Genomic DNA, 13,145 nt, shown 5'->3' on the forward strand with positions numbered 1-13,145 from the left:
GGGGGAGGATGAACAGCAAAAATAGAAGGGGAGTGATCAGTTAAGAGTTCTTGCAGTAGCTCAGGCCTAAGGTGATAGTAGTGGGAATGACATGTGTGAATTTGAAGACATTTAGAAGGCAAAACTGGTAAGAATGGATTATATGTAGAGTGTGGGTGAGATAGAGGTGTTGAGGACAATCTGTGGGCTTTGAGCTTGGGGAACTGCATGGATGGTTAGGAAGGCCACGTAGTTAGGAAGTAGCAGAGGCAGACCTGTGATCCAAAGCTTAGGCCAATGACCTATAACACGTTGCAGCTTGTTCCCAGTGGCTGTGGTTGATCGACTTCTGCCCCATTTCTTGTTGAAACATTATACCCCTGGATATGGCCCTCATGGAAATGTTCTTTCCAAGGTAGAAGCTTCTAATAATCTTGGACTTGCAGTTAGGGGATCTAAATTAGAATTTCTGTAGCATGGGCAGGCCACTCCAAATTGCTCCACTGGCATCCTCATTCTGTTAAATGCAGATGGTCAAAATACCCACTTCCAAGGTTAGTGCTGGGGACAGGGCGGTAGAACGGAGCCAGTCTACAGTGTGTACATCTGAACTTAAAGACTGGGCACCACACACCATTCTGTTCCTCAAGTCACGATTGTATCTTTTTCTCTATCAGTTGTTCTTGGGACATGCAGGCCAAGAGGAGCTTTTGGTTGGATGTCTTTGTTCTGGAGTCCCAGGCTACATGTTAGACGCTCAGGAAGTGTGTGGTGCAAAACCTGCCCCTCGCTCTGTCTCTTGCCATCAGCAGGTGGACCACTAAATTGTTCTGTGTTTGAGGTCTAGAAATAAAACACATAGTTAAGAGCCCAAGTAAGGCAGATAATCTCCAAGTTAGTGTGTCAGAGTCATCTGTGATGGCTTTTTCAAAACAGATTCCTGGGTCCTAATCCCCCTAGATATTGTAATTTGGTGAGCCAGCAGGTGGACAAAGGATCAAATTTTCAGAAGCTTGGCAGGTAAAACTAAGGCTGGTCACATAAGTGCAGCCCTGAAAGAAACGCAAGCTTAGAGTATTGCCGATTTGGCTGGAATTCTTTGAGGGCAGAAACCCTGTCAGGTTCCCTACACCAGAGTCTAATGGAGTGTTAAACAAACATTTGAGCTAAATTGAACAAATCACTGAGTTTTGTTAAGTTGAATTACTATACCATGGCTTTATTTTCCTTCTCATCCTTCCCAAGTCAAGTGTTGACAAATTTGCTACAATTTTAGGAACAATGGACTTGAGAAAGGGATAAGGTTCGGGAAAACATGTGTGTGTTTGTGTGTGTGTGTGTGTTGGGAGTCATGGAAATCCCAGAGCATTACCAAACAGGCTAAAAGCATTTGGGATTCTCACCTGTGAGGACCTGCTACTGGTGGGATTCCATACTAACTCTACCATTCACTAGACATTTTCATGGAAATACAGAATTAAAAGTAAATGAAGCCAGGTCCATGTTGAACAAAACACATGTCTCATCCCTGATGCATTGTCCCTGGGAGCAAGTGCCCAAACCCTAGAGGTCCCCTCATGCTCTGGAGGCAGGGCCCCAAGGGCTGTCAGCTTCTCCCAGCCTGCAGAGGCTTCCATTCTCTCCCCCCGTGCAGCAGCCCATCCCCACATTTCCCTTCACATCTCCCTTCCTCCAGAACTGAAATCTTTCACTGATTACAAGAGTCAAATGTTGCAACAGCTGGAGCAGAACATCCCACCAAGCTTGCTTTACTGCCACCACAGGCATGGCCTCTGACCAGCTTTCCTATATAGCACATGTCCTCATACATATCTGAAAAGCAAAACTTAAAACAAATTGTGTATTTGCTAGATATATGATTTCAAAATACCATGTTCGAGAGGATGTACTTACAGGAAACACAGGGTAAAGAGCAAAAAGGTCTTGGAAAGGACAAAGAAGACAACTCTGGTGACTAGTTTTTTTTTCCCTTTTATCCTAACCAAGCTACCCACTAGTGTTGATTCCTGTGGCCCAGCCCTTTATTCACACAATCGCTGCCCTACTTCTTTCTTCCAGACTGGTTCATGCTTTCTAAAGGAACTTGACTTTGCCTGAAACCTTTCATTGATCATGGGGTCAATGTCAGCCTTTGAAGCCCACCATATGGACAATAAGAACTTGGGAGCAAACAGAAGACCCAGGTTTGAATCCTGGATTCCCTACATGAGCGACCACGGATGGTATCTTCCACCCTGATAAATACCTATGTCATGTTCTATGCCTTCCAGAAGCGGAGTGAACATCAGGGCAAGGGGAAGAGTTTAGAACTGTCTGTGATGCAAAGGGAGTTAGAGGCCTGTTTTTGTTGTTGCTGCTGTTTGTTGTTTTAATTCGACTAGGCCCTATGAGCAGGATGCAGGCTTGCTGGCTTAAAGGAGTTAATTTGCTAAGGTTTATTTTAGCACCAGAATTCCTGTTCCCCTTTTAAGAATTTTAGGTTTTAAATAAAAGTGTGTTTGTTTTTCTTATTTGTATTCTGTAACTTTATAAGGACTCTACTGTATGTCTGAAAAGCTCTTTGTAAGCACATTTGTTGAGTGGGCAACTCATATAGATGTGGAAAACCATTGCACGCATCGGGCGGAGCAAGTTAGTGAGTCACACCAGTGATAACGATCTTTCTTGATCTGATGTTCCCCCTTGCATTCTGAGAGGGACTTATTTCCCCAAACCAATAGTTACTCAGCAGAAATATCCTGTTTTTCTAAAATGTGGTCAGTTTTTGGATGAATATAAAGCACTTCTGAGATGCTCTGGAGAGAACAGGGCTCTTAACCACTTTTCTTGGAAATACAGTCCATCTTGACCTACCCAGCTTCCAACTTCCCTGTCTGAATCCAGTCCATGCTCTGGATAGACTCTCCCTCTCCTTTGTAAAGTACTTTGAAACATCAGTCCTTTATGAAAAGAATAATCAAACTCCCAAAGGTTCAGGCTACTACTCAGTGGTCCTATTGGCCAGAGTGGTTGGATTGAAGAGCATTCTGGGTTCCACCCAACTCCACATAAATAAGAAATGCATTCTCATACAGGACAAAGGGAAGGCATCCTATTGGATGGGATTTTACCATCTAGGAGTAAACCAGTGATTTAACCCAGACAGTGTGACCCAAGGAAAGAAACTACTACTCTAGCAACCTGTAAAAACCCCATATCTAAGATCCCAGCACCAGCCATTAATATTATCCAAACATCCAGACTCCTAACAGTGCTCATGTTTGGCTGAGAACATGCGTCACTTACCAAGGGCTACTATGCACTTTACACTGCGTTAGGCATAAAGAAATAAGAGAAAGCATATATTGAGTGCTGTAGAATGGTGTCAGTTTCTGGAACACAGTAATTGTTAAAAAGTGATATTATTGTTGTTGCCATTGTAGTTTATTGTCACTGTTGTTGTTAGGTGTCCTTGTCCCTGGGCAGGCTCTCTTTCTTGTACCAGTTGTGTTTGACATCACTGATTATCCCCTTCCTAAATCTCTCTCCTCTTAGGCTCTCCTCCTACTTCTTGGACCATCGCTTGTTTCATTTGCTTTTATAATACATATGTATCTAACTTATTTATTGATCTAGCTATCTGCCACCTATTATTCCCATCTTTGCTCCCTGGTTTCACTGCGATCTAGTCTGGATTATAGCAGAGACATCTTTAATCTCTCTCTGGCCTAGGACTCCCTTCAGGGCAAGGACCAAATAGAGTCTGACAGGACTTCTGTGTTTGCCAAGTGCATATATGATCAATGGATCAATAAATGAGTGAATGACCCAGCATGTTAAACTTTCCACCACTAATCTTTCCTTCTCCAGTCAGTCATGCCCACTGGAACCATAACTACCTCCTGAAATTCCATCTTTATCCATTACTTCTTGCTCAAAAATATAAGTGTCTCTCCTTTACCCTGCGGGCCAGCTTTCAAGCCACACCCTTCCTGTTATCTTGCTCTATCTAATGTCCTGTCCAATGCCACTTCCTAGTCCTGTCTGCATAAATCCTAGGGCCAGGCATGTTGGACTCCTGTCAGGCCTTGAATTTTTGTATAGTCAGTCTTTCTAGATCCTTGTTTATGACTTTACAACCTTTCTCTCCAACTACCTGAATTTGACCCATCATTCAATGCCCACTGATCAGGTCCTAGCAACAATAGAGCCCACACAGACACAGCTCGTTCTCAGAACTTGCCACACCCACCTTGCCTCTGCTTGGCTTCTCATCAAATGCCGGCCTATATTATTATCTGCCAATCAATTCATAAGATCTTGCTAGTAGAAGCTATGCCCTATGTTTCTTTTGGATCTGCCCCATTGTTAAGGAGTCTTGTCAAAGTGGTCCTGCCAGAGTGAACTAAATGCAACATAAATTTTACGGAAGAGAATTCAATAATGTGTGAAGCGGAGCTTGGCTCTTCTTATTTCCATTGAATCACTATATTTACTACTTTGGATATGGAGCAGATGGGAGTAAAGTCTTTGGGGCTCCAGCATATCTTGCATGACAAATAGATCCTAATGATGGTGACAAAAAGTAGTGGCAGCTAACATATTTGAGCACTCATTGTTCTATGTGCAGTGCTTGTGTCAAGTATTCTAATATGTTAATTTTATTATAAAGAAATCCTTAAAAATATATTCTATTATCCCACTTTGCAGATGAGGAAACAAAGCAAAGCTTCAATTTTTTCTCAAGCCCATCTCTCAAGTATCAATCACAGATGTGAGCTTCACACCCAGTGCTAGATTCCAAAAACATAAAGCTGAATCAGGCACTGTCTCTACCCTCAAAGAGTTTGCAGACTAGAAGGGAAGAAGAAAATAAAAAATTATGATTCAGTTTGGTAAGTACAATATCAGAATTAGTACTAGACCTTCTTCTATCATATGGTCACTGAAGGTACTGAACAACCCTCTCCAATGTCCAAACAATGCTTTACAAATAATGTCGGCACTTAACCTCTGCAGTCTTCCACCCAATAGCCTATAAATCCAGTTTACTCATGACAAAGTATCAGCAAATTTCGGTAGAAGGATTTTGTAGAATATACCTGACCAACAGTCCTATGAACTATCAAGTTAATTAAAAACAAAGAGGGGTGCCTGGGTGGCTCTGTGGTTGAGCGTCTGCCTTCAGCTCAGGTCATGGTACTGGAGTCCTGGGATTGAGTCCTGCATCAAAGTCCCCTCAGGGAGCCTGCTTTCCCCTCTACCTGTGTCTCTGCCTCTCTCTGTGTCTCTCATGAATAAATAAAGTCTTTAAAAATATAAAATAAAAACAAAGAAAGCCTGAGGAAGTCACAGCCAAGAGGAGCCTAAGGAGACACAGTGATGAAATGTAATGTGGTGGTGTCCTCAGACAGAAAATGGATATTTTAGGTAAAATCTAAGGCAATCTAAATAAGACCTGGACTTTAGTGATAATGTACCAATATGGGCTTACTGAAAGTGACAAGTGGACCTATAACTGCTATAGGATGTTAACAATAGGGACACTGTGGAGTATATGGGGACTCTCTACACTATCTTCTCAGTCTTTCTGTAAATCTAAAACTGTTCTAAAACATAAAGTCTACCCCCAAATAATAATGTTAGCCCTCACAATAAGGGTTGTGAGTGACTGTCAGGATAGTGAGGCTGGTAAGGCAGGGAATCTGAGCAAAGAAGTCCATTTGTGTTGGGAAGGTAAAGAGGGGAAGATAGTGAGCTTGGTTTCAGAGATCTTGCCTTGGAGAGTATGGCAGGGACAGGTCCTATAGGAGCCGTGGAGCTTGACTGGGAATCTAGGGGAGTGGGAGAGGAAGACCTGGGTTGAAGACACACACTTGGGAGTCATCATGCACAGAGGTGGTAGTTGAAGCATTTGATGTCCTAAACACCATTTTGGAGATCAGCAGCTAGCAACTCTGTTATTACTGCATGATGGATGAGCCGGAGGAGGCTGGGGGAGAGCCAGTTTGATTATAACTGCAGAGCAGCTGGAGCCTTTCATCCTAGGGGGGAGCCAAATCATCCTTGTGGGCACAGACGCTGTTTTTTTTTTTTTTTTTTTTTCATTCTGGAAGGCATTTCCCCAGGCAAACTCTGGATATGATAATTATGCTGGTTAGTAAGTTGATCTAGCCTCAACTGCATAGACAGGGATCCCACAACAAATGCTCCCATGTTATTCAATACATTGGCTTTCTTAAAAAAAAGAAAAAGAAAGGAAGATTTTAATTCTTTCTTCTATGGTAGGTGTAGGGTAATTGTGTTAGATGAAACTATTTTGATAACCATCTTTCTTGAGGACACAGCACCTCAGTAGTTTTAAAACCTAAGTTAATTAGATATCTGATGTTAACAAAAGCTTCCATTAAAAAAAAAAAAGCTGCACCCCCCCAGACTCCTGCCATAGCAGAGGAGTCAATGCTAAGTACAGCTTTTATCATCAAACTGGCACTTTTGTATAGTTAATCATAGATGTCTGAGGCCTCTGAGATGGAGGAGGCAACCCCCCCAAACTCTTACCCCCAAAGATGAAAGCCCCATCACCAGGGTAAAATCTGTGTTTTCACGTGACAAACCTAGTGAGCTGCGTCTTACATTTACTAAGATGCTAACTTCGCTTGGCATTGAAAGATGGTCTAGTTTGTAGGAAAGGCCATACCTCAGAAACATAAGAAGGATAGTCTTAGTTCACTCCAAGGCAAATCACCAAGTGATTTGGTGAAATCACCAAATGATTTGGTGAAATCACCAAGCCCCTAGAAATGATCCCGGAAATGAATTCTTAGAAATGTAGGATTTCTTGACTATAAGCAAGTGAGGTTTAGGAAGGATTGCCTCCCCAAACCTGCAAGCATGCACAAACATGTGTGCGTGCAAAAACACAAGCCCAAGTTGGGCCACGCAAGGGCAATGTCACTAACTTTCTTTAGTTCAGATAAAGGAAGAGTTGGTAGCTGGACAGGCTAGAGGGCGGCTTTGGCTCCCTGTAGAAGGCAGAGTGGGCTCCGTGGCCACCAGCAGCCTGTGCCCGGGCTCCCGCTCTGCTTCTCACAGGCCCTGGAATCACAGGTGTGCGGGCTAGCTCCTCGGAGTCTTGGGTCCCTTCCTTAAGGAGTGGGGATAAAGATGAACATCTCAATTTAACTGAATGTCTTGCAGGTGTCAGGCACTGTGCTGGGGATATAGCGGTGGACAAGAAAAACACGGTTGCCCTGCTCGGAGACGGGTGCATTTCAGGAAGGTTGCTGTGAGTATCCAGAAATATCCAGTACGTGTGTGGCTGGGCATGTGGTCACCGAGTACAATGTCATTGTACTTTTCTCGCACCCCAAGCTGAGTACTTGAACCTGAGTAACAGGACAGCCTAACTACAGGACATGTAGCAGCGCGAGGCCTAGGACCGAAGCCTGTTAGTGTGTGGAGCCTCAGGAGACGTCAGTAGCAAACACGTTGCAAAAGCAATGGGCTTTGGAGCCACAAAGAGCTGGCCCTGAAATCTTTGCCCTGCCCCTCACTAGCTGTACGACATCGTACGAGTTGTATAATCTCTCTGAAGCCACATTTCCCCGGTTGTAAACTAGAGCTATTGTTGGAGATACCTACCCGAGGCTTAGGTTATAGGTGATAAAGGAAATATTATATATGAAAATGGCTTATTCCAGGGCAGAGGGATACCCACATGTTAGCTATTACTGTGTATTTTTCGTTATTACTAATGAGAAAACACCAGCTAGGACAGCATGCCCCATGTGGTGCCTTTGGGGCTGGTGTTCTGGACTGAGGTATTACAGCAGTGACGTTAATGCATTTCTTAGACTTTAGAATGACATCCAATCACTGGAAGGGTTTGTAAATAAGTCCTGACCTAATTAGGAGCAGATCCAAGGACTGAGATTTTCTTCTGAGTAATAGTTGCATAGACCATGGAGCAGAAAGCTTCGGAATGGTCTTTCCCAAGCGCGTGTGAGCACCATTGGTAGTGCTTTGCATTCACTGTGGCTCTGGCTCCCACTTGGTCTCCTCAGTTGACTGGATCCTTCTCCATTTCAGGGACTGAGGGGTCAGCATTTAAGAAACACAAGTGTGCATCGGTCTCAGAAACACCCCTCACCAGTAGTCAACCAGCATTCCAGTTCAAGGCCTATTTCTTTTGGGTCTTAAAATCCAAGATGACTTCCAGGCTCACCCGAGGACCCACTGCAGAGCTTGGGGGAACCTTCATGATCTCCTCAAACTAGCATTTTAGTCCTGGTAGTCCTGGAGACATGAGCCAGTCTAAAAGGTCGACTTTACCTTTTTGTCCAAGAGGCCTTGGAATGCTCATGCCAACAGATGCTTGGAGAGTAAGTATCTCAGATGTTCCAGAGTTTTTAGGTGATGTAGCAGGAATCCCTGTTTCTGTGATGCCAAACTACCCTGGTTTCATGAATTCATCAGTTTTGTTCCCTGTACCTTTGCACATGTTTTCACTCTGCGGGAGGGGAACGATTTCTCCTCTGCCTGCCTGTACATTCCCATTCAGCCCTCAAAACCCAATTCAAGGGTCCCTCTGTGAGGACAGCTTGGATTCCCACCCTTTCCCTGCACCACTAACAGATCTGGCTTCAAATCCCAGCACTTGGCCCATTTAGTGTGTTCTCAAGAAGTGATTATTGTTTTCTCAAATTCTTGGAGGTGACCTGGTTTCTTCTCCAGTCTCTGATAATTAGACCAAGCGCAATATGGGATGCTGGAAATCAACTACCCGGTTGTGAAACCTTTGATTTGAAGCAAGATTCTTGGTTGCTGAAAGGCGAGTTATGTAACTTTGCATTGTGTAATGGGCAGGAGGACCTCACTGTGAGCCGAGATTGGGAGGTGGTTGCTGGTACAACAGCACCTCTGCTTCCTCTCCACCAGAGCCATCACACTTCCCAGCCTTAGCATAGCTCCGGGTCCAAAAAGCACTCAACATGGATGTGCTGTTTCTGGGGGTCAGGAGAGCAAGCTCAGGGAGAAAGGGAGGATCCTGGGAGTCCTTTTCCCATTTTCTCAATGAGACTTAGTGACCCACTTAAAGAACCCATTTTGACTGCCCCAGAAGCATTTCCCCACTTTCAGATAAGAATCAGGACAGGGAGGCAGTCTCATGATTGATGATGAGGCTGACTTGATTTAGAGGTAGGCGTTTGGGTGAAAGATGCCATCAGAGCTCAAAGTGGACATTATTAGTAAGCAAGTGTAGGTTTTTTGGTGGTGTGAAAAACATTGTTTAATATGTCCAAGAACTAGGACCCCCACATAGCAACCCATGCTAATGGGAACTAAGGCAATCATCGTCTCTTGGAGATCTGGAGCAGTTGTTCAGCCATGGTTTTCAATCCATCTCAACCGCTCTTGATGCTTCCCTCCCTGCCCTCAACCAGAGGTGGCCTGTCTTCCTCCACACCTTGTCTTTTAACCATAGCTATTTGTGTGTCTTAACACTCTCAGTAAATGAAGAACTCCTTCCTTTTGAAGACTGTGGCCATCTGGTTTGGTACAAAGAACATATACTGTGGAGATAAACAAGCTTGGGTTCAGATTTTTATGTCATTGCTTAGCTGTGTGACATTAGATGAGTTACTTAACCTTTCTGACTTGGTTTCATCATCTGTGAAACAGGGATAACACAGCCGCCTACTTTGCAAGGTAGTTGTGATGCTAGAGGAAGACAATGTGAACGAAGGGCTCTGCGGCACAGCTTAGAGCCCTGGTATTAGACAGCCTCCCTGCTAGCTGGTCAATCCGGTCAAGTTATTTAAACTCCTAAGCCACAGTTTTCCCTTCTGTGATATGGGGCCAACAGTGCCCTCCTCATAAAGTGTGGCAAGGATTAAATGAGTGAATAGATGTAAAAAGCTTACTACACAAATGTGACGCAAAGAGAATGTGCACTAAGTGCTGGCTGTTGTCTGCGCATCCGTTTTGCATCCCCTGGCTTCCACCTTAATCTTCCGAAGCATCTAGCACAGTGCCCGGCAGAGGCAGCAGATAGGCTTGAACTGAACTGAAGTTATGTCATGTGGCTCATCACGTGACTGCCTGAGTGCTCATTTCCCCTGTTCCAGTGTTTTAGAGTGTCAAGGATCTTTCTTAGTTTTTCCTTGAAATCAATTTCCATGTTTAAAGGAAAGACCTCAGCTGAAATGTCAAGATTTAGCTAGTTTAGGGAAGAAGGGAAGTAAGGGTTGTGATCAGGAGACAGACAGAGACAGAGCAGAGAGAGAGAAAGACAAGAGGAGGAGGAAGGGAGTGACTAAAAGGTAAAGGGACAGAGAACATTCTGGAGGAGGAATGAACATTCGAAAGATAACCGCTAGAGTCATCGCACAACAGACTGCTGTGTTCCTCCTACACTCATTTGTGAAATCATGTCTTGGATTTTGGAGACATGGGCACTGTCCCTAGGCTGTGATGTTGGTTGGAGGATGGTTGGCGGTTGGCATATTCCTCACCAGGAAGGTTTGGCATCCAAGAATCTGCAACCAGGATGGATCTAGCCCCACAAGCATTGCTCATAAGAAGCCCAGTGAAATCCCTGCTAGCCCCACAAGCTGGTGGCCACAACGGCTCAGACCCTGTCTCTTCAGAAACCAAGTGTGTCATTCTTAGTCAAAAGTTTTGGGGGACATGGCCAGGCCCCTTCACACTCGGTCTGGCAGGAGAGCCCAATCAAAGGCAATTGCTGGGCTGTGGGCCACCCCAGTCTTGGCCAGTTCCCTCTGCTTCCAGTGAGTCAAGCCCAACACACAGCCTGTAGAGCGACTTAGAGCCCCGGGTCTCTGCTGCAATTAGAGCATGTAATTGAAAAATCCAAGATAATTCTATTTGGGAGAATTCTCATTTCACCAAAACCCAAGCAATTCTTAGAAACCATCCAGAAATCCCTGCCTGTAGCTTTTTTTTCTTTTGGTTTCAGAACTGTCTCTGGGGAGCACAGGCCAGGAAGAGAACACTGTCATCCTTTAGATTCCTGGATGTAAATAGAAATTTATATCTACCCTGGAAAGGGCTTCAGAGTCAGGGACATGACGTGCTCACCCAGGTTTCATCATACCAGAACTTTCTACCAAAATGTTAGGTAACTACTTTGGCCCACTATCAGACCAGATATCATTTCCTTAAGGATCCCACAGGAGATGCCACCTACTTATCCACACATGATGGCTCCAGATTTTAGGAGATCATGCTTTAGAATAAAAAGCAGTTTAGCTTTTCCAAAACTTGTTATACAATAGGTCATGTTTCACTTCATTCTTTGACTGTTAATCTCCTAAGAAAATGTGGGGCTTTGCATTCACCCCTTCCCTGAGATGTTCAGGAAATAGTATATTTTTGATTTCCTTATATTAAGCAGAATTTCCTAACTTCCTTTCTTCTCTCCATCCCATCCTGGAGTTGGGCTTTGCTCTGCACAGCAAATTTCTCCCCCTCTTCCTCCTCTTCCTCCTCCTCCTTCTTTTCTTCCTCTTCTTCTTTTAGGAACATAGCCTTTTGTTTTATATGCAGTTTTTTAAAATTTAAATTCAATTAGCCAACATATAGTACATCATTAGTTTCAGATGTAGTTTTCAGGAATTCATCAGTTGCATATAACACCCAATGCTCATCACGTCACATGCCCTCCTTAATGCCCATCACCCAGTTACCCATTCCCCTTCAGGGACCCTCAGCTTGTTTCCCAGAGTTAAGAATCTCTCATCATTTGTCTCATTCTCTGATTTTTTCCCATTCAGTTTCCTTCCCTTTCCTTATGGTCCTTTGCACTATTTCTTATATTCCACACATGAGTGAAACCATATGATAATTGTCTTTCTCTGACTTATTTTACTTAGCATAATACCTTCCAGTTCCATCCATCTCAATGTAAATGGTGGGTATTTGTCCTTTTTATTTTATTTTATTTATTTTATTTTTAAAAAGATTTTTAAATTTACCTATTCATGATAGACATAGAGAGAGAGAGAGAGAGGCAGAGACACAGGCAGAGGGAGAAGCAGGCTCCATGCCAGGAGCCCGACACAGGACTCGATCCCGGGTCTCCAGGATCACGCCCTGGACCAAAGGCAGGTGCTAAATGGCTGAGCCACCCAGGCGTCCCGTATTTGTCCTTTCTGATGCTGAGTAACATTGCATTGTATATATAGTGCATCTTTTTTATCTATTCTTCTGTCAAAGGACATCTTGGCTCCTTCCATAGTTTGGCTATTGTGGACATTGCTGCTATGAACATTGAGGTGAGAAACATCTGTATCTTTGGGGAAAATACCCAGTAGTGAGACAGGAATCCATCAAAATCCTAGAGGAGAACACAGGCAGCAGCCTCTTCGACCTTGGCTCTGCAAACATCTACTGAAGAAAGTCCTCATCCTGTGGTCTTGCCTGGCTTGACTCTGCAACAAACATCCATCCACTAGGTGTGTTCTTATTTTGCTCATGGTTCCACTTACCAGTCCAATGCTGGAAATAAGCACTTCCCAACACTTTTTTTTTGTCCCCTTACCCCCCCACTCTTCTTCTGTTTTTCTTCTAATATAGTGTTTCTTTTTAAAATTTAAACAAAACATACATGCAGTAAAGTTCACAGATCTCAGATGTACAGCTCAGTGATTTTTTGCTTACATAACATCTGTGTTAACAACCACTCTGATCAAGATATGGACCATTTCCAGCACCCAGAAGTCTCCTGTGTGTCTCCTGCCTGTCAATAGTTCCCACCAAAGGTAATCACCATTCTGACTTTAGTTTTATCTGTTCTTGAACTTCATATAAATGGAATCATATAGCATGCAGATTTTGTGTCTGGTTTTCAGTGTTTTTCTTTTCTTTTTAAGATTTTATTGATTTATTCGTAAGAGACACACACAGAGAGAGAAAGAGACACAGGCAGAGGGAGAAGCAGGCACCCTACAGGGAGCCCGATGCGGGACTCAATCCTGGGACTCCAGGATCACGCCTGGGCCAAAGGCAGACGCTCAACCACGGAGCCACCCAGGTGTCCTCCAGTGCTTCTCTACTGGGATTTCACATTCTTCCTTAACATATGAGGTACACAGAAGGAATATTCACTGGGATGAATGTGTAAAAGCTTCATGTATGAAACT

The 13,145-nt window shown here is 43.8% G+C and overlaps 1 long non-coding RNA gene across 4 annotated transcripts in view; it reads left to right on the top strand.

Annotated features, from left to right (window-relative positions):
• Positions 1 to 13,145, top strand: part of LOC140641829 (uncharacterized) — a 54,536-nt gene that overhangs the window by 25,473 nt on the left and 15,918 nt on the right. For 3 of the 4 annotated variants that reach the window (XR_012038425.1, XR_012038424.1, XR_012038427.1), the window contains exons 4-7: positions 2,059 to 2,183; positions 4,690 to 4,874; positions 7,180 to 7,267; positions 8,071 to 8,363. This is a non-coding gene — a long non-coding RNA (uncharacterized lncRNA). Of the gene's footprint in view, positions 1 to 2,058; positions 2,184 to 4,689; positions 4,875 to 7,179; positions 7,268 to 8,070; positions 8,364 to 12,875; positions 13,090 to 13,145 lie in introns of all 4 variants that reach the window. The other variant, XR_012038426.1, reaches the window with a different exon arrangement.

Source organism: Canis lupus, chromosome 10 (genome assembly GCF_048164855.1).
Source record: "Canis lupus baileyi chromosome 10, mCanLup2.hap1, whole genome shotgun sequence".
Taxonomy (NCBI): domain Eukaryota; kingdom Metazoa; phylum Chordata; class Mammalia; order Carnivora; family Canidae; genus Canis; species Canis lupus.